Source organism: Triticum dicoccoides, chromosome 4A (genome assembly GCF_002162155.2).
Source record: "Triticum dicoccoides isolate Atlit2015 ecotype Zavitan chromosome 4A, WEW_v2.0, whole genome shotgun sequence".
Classification (NCBI taxonomy): Eukaryota; Viridiplantae; Streptophyta; class Magnoliopsida; order Poales; family Poaceae; genus Triticum; species Triticum dicoccoides.
Window position 1 is genome coordinate 48,146,704 of NC_041386.1, and position 4,242 is coordinate 48,150,945.

The following is a 4,242-nucleotide window of genomic DNA, read 5'->3' on the forward strand; positions in this document are numbered from 1 at the left end:
TTGCGTCTTCCTCGCGGCAGTCCCTTAGCATGTTCTTAACCAGGAGGAATCTGGCCCAGTAATGATGTATTGTTTCATCGGGTTCTTGCCTAATTTTGGATAGATCGCTTGTGTTGGGGTGGGTGGGTGGAATTAAATCCGAAGCCTCACCCCATCTGAGGCTCAGAGGCCGAGGAATTTCCGAGCTCAAAAATTTGGATTCCTGGATGTTGTCCAATGAATCCAGCCCGTCGCCTAACTCTAGGTTCGGGTCTTGAGTGATATCCTCCCCTCCGCGGGTATCCGGCTTGGAGGGATCGGGAATCCAGATGTAGCGAGTCCTTAAGATAGATGAAGGGCCGCCACACTGTCCCTCTACTACGGCAACGTGATGATGACTTGGGGAGAGTTAATCTCTCTCAGATCGGGTTTAGGCCCAATATGGTCGTAATCCGTAGCGACTCCCAAGGCGGCGAAGCGATCCAAGAGCTCGTTTATGGAGGAGAGCTCCATTGGATCTAACTGCTCGGCGAGTTCCGAGCTGACATGAAGATTGTTTTCGATGGCTCGAGAGGTCATTGACGGCGCAGAAGCCGAACAGGCGGTCATAAGAAAACCACCTAGCCGGAGGGTTTGGCCGACAGCCAAAGCTCCCTTAGCAACGGTGCCATCTTTAAAGACGGGGCGAGGCATCCTTCCTGATGGCGACGGTACAGAGGAACTCTCAATGAAAGCACCAATGTCGGTGTCAAAACTGGCGGATCTCGGGTAGGGGGTCCCGAACTGTGCGTCTAGGCCGGATGGTAACAGGAGGCAAGGGACACGAAGTTTTACCCAGGTTTGGGCCCTCTCGATGGAGGTAAAACCCTACGTCCTACTTGATTAATATTTATGATATGGGTAGTACAAGAGTAGATCTACCACGAGATCGCAGAGGCTAAACCCTAGAAGCTAGCCTATGGTATGATTGTAGTTGTGTATGTTGTCCTACGGACTAAAACCCTCCGGTTTATATAGGCACTGGTGAGGATTAGGGTTACACAAAGTCGGTTACAATGGTAGGGGATCTGCATATCCGTATCGCCAAGCTTGCCTTCCACGCCAAGGAAAGTCCCTTCCAGACACGGGACGGAGTCTTCAATCTTGTATCTTCATAGTCCAGGAGTCCGGCTAAAGGTATAGTCCGGCCATCCGGACACCCCCTAATCCAGGACTCCCTCACTTCCGCTCCCTCTTGGGGACGTGGGTTGCATATATCATGTTCACCGTCCGCACTTGTGGGGGAAAACCTTTCTGTCCACTGTTGTTCGGCGACCGGGGCTCCTCCTCGTCATCGCTATGCAGCCCCTTGTCTCTGCTTTCGGCATTTAACTTGCATGCCTGCTTGAACACCCAACAATCCCTGTTGGTGTGATTGGCTGGTTTTTCGGGGGTCCCATATATCTGGCATGAGCGGTCGAGTATTCGGTCAAAACTGGACGAGCCCGGAGTATTTCTTTTGAATGGCTTTTTCTGCTGACCGGGTTTAGAGCCTCTGAATCCGGCATTAATTGTCGTATCCTCAGCATTGTCGCCGTTAATGCGGCGCTTTTGCTTTGTGACGTGACCTGCCACTGCTGTCCTTGGTATCCGAATTACCAGGGCTCTTGGTCATGTTATTGCTGCAAGCTAGCCAGCTGTCTTTTCCCGCACAAAAGCGGGTCATAAGTGTCGTGAGTGCTGCCATAGATTTCGGCTTTTCTTGTCCTAGGTGCCGTGCAAGCCACTCGTCGCGGATGTTATGCTTGAATGCTGCTAGGGCCTCTGCGTCCGGACAGTCGACGATTTGATTTTTCCTGGTTAGGAACCATGTCCAGAATTGTCTGGCCGATTCCTCTGGTTGCTGAATTATGTGGCTTAGGTCATCGGCGTCTGGTGGTCGCACATAAGTGCCCTGGAAATTGTCGAGGTATGCGGCTTCCAGGTCCTCCCAACAACCAATTGATTCTGCTGGTAAGCTGTTTAGCCAATGTCGAGCTGGTCCTTTAAGCTTGAGTGGGAGGTATTTGATGGCGTGTAGGTCATCACCGCGGGCCATGTGGATATGAAGGAGATAGTCCTCGATCCATACCGCAGGATCTATTGTGCCATCGTATGATTCGATGTTCACGGGTTTGAAACCCTTGGGGATTTGATGATACATTACTTCATCTGTGAAGCATAGTGGGTGTGCGGCACCTCTGTATTGGGCTATATCACGACGCAGCTCAAACGAGCTTTGTCTACTGTGTTCGGCCCGGCCGATTTACTGTATCCGGAGTGACGATTACCGTCTCGTGCCATGGGGCGCCCACGCGATCCGTAGATCGATCTTGTTTGCCTTGCCTTGTCCTCCAATATATCTCGCAGGTCTGGCGCATTTTCCCGTGCCTTGGTATTTTTTGAGCGGCGCCGAGGTGTGGCTTGAGTGGAGGGCCGAGAGGCCTCTCTGTCGCGGCCAAGGGGTGGCCGGTCGGCCGCATCATGCGCTGCAGATGTAGGTTTAGGTGCTTCCTCCTCTAATCAGGGTAGCAACCTGCGCTTTGGGTAACTCTTGGAGGGGCGTTCGAGTTCATACTCTTCGGCCGCAAGGACTTCAGTCCATCTATCAGCTAGCAAATCTTGATCAGCTCTAAGCTGTTGCTGTTTTTTCTTGAGGCTGCTCGTCGTGGCCATAAGCCTGCGTTTGAAACGCTCTTGTTCGACGGGATCCTCTGGCACGACAAATTCGTCGTCGTCGAGGCTTGCCTCGTCTTCGGAGGGAGGCATGTAATTATCGTCCTTGACCTCTCTGTCTGCCGCTCTCTCATGAGGGCTGGCTTCTCCATCCTCCTGTGCTGAATCTTGCTGGAGGTGGTTGTCTTCAGCACTATCCGGGGTGTTATTATCTCCCGTGCCGGAATCACCATTTTTGCTTTGGCGGGATTTAGAGCGGCGCCGCTGACGCCGGCGCTTAGGCTGCTTCTTGGAGGGGTCATCCTCCGCTGTTCCATCGCCATTTCCTTCTTTTGGGTGTCCACCATGTATATATCATACGACGAGGTGGCTTTCCAGTGCCCTATAGGCATTGGTTCTTGATCGTCTCCTGCATCGGCGTCCATACCGTCGATGTCTTCAGAGTCGAAGTCGAGCATGTCGGTTAAATCATCGACAGTGGCTACGAAGTGGGTGGTGGGTGGGCTTTGAATTTCTTCATCATCCGCATCCCAACCTTGCTGACCATAGTCCGGCCAGGGCTCCCCTGATAAAGAGAGAGACTTTAGTGAATTCAGAATATCGCCGAAGGGCGAGTGCTGAAAGATGTCCGCGACGGTGAACTCCATGATCGGCGCCCAATCAGGTTCGATCGGTAGGGGCGCGGAGGGCTCGGAGGCTGGAGAGGAGTCCGGCTCCTTGGAGTCACGGGCTTCGCAGAGAATAGGGCTGGTGTTCGGCTCGATCGTCGTAGAGATTGCAGCCCCCGAGGCGGTGTCCAACCACCCATCCTCGATTGGCGCAGTTGGCTCCAAATTAAGGGTCGGAGCTGATGCGGGTGCGGCCTCCACGGCACTGTTCGGTGGCAGAGCTAGATCATGCCCATCGTGACAGTGCGGCGCGCTCGGCTGTGGCTCGAATCCGTCGAAGATCAAGTCTCCGCGGATGTCGGTCGTGTAGTTCAAACTTCCAAATCTGACCTGATGGCCAGGGGCGTAGCTCTCGATCTGCTCCAGATGACCAAGTGAATTGGCCCGCAGTGCAAAGCCGCCGAATACGAAGATCTGTCCGGGGAGAAAAGTCTCACCCTGGATCGCATCGCTGTTGATGATCGGAGAAGCCATCGGGCCTAAAAGTGACGACACAGAGGAACTCTCAATGAAAGCACCAATGTCGGTGTCAAAACCGGCGGATCTCGGGTAGGGGGTCCCGAACTGTGCGTCTAGGCGGATGGTAACAGGAGACGAGGGACATGATGTTTTTACCCAGGTTCGGGCCCTCTTGATGGAGGTAAAACCCTACGTCCTGCTTGATTAATATTGATGATATGGGTAGTACAAGAGTAGATCTACCACGAGATCAGAGAGGCTAAACCCTAGAAGCTAGCCTATGGTATGATTGTTGTTCGTCCTACGGACTAAAACCCTCCGGTTTATATAGACACCGGGAAGGGCTAGGGTTACACAGAGTCGGTTACAATGGTAGGAGATCTACATATCCGTATCGCCAAGCTGGCCTTCCACGCCAAGGAAAGTCCCTTCCGGACACGGG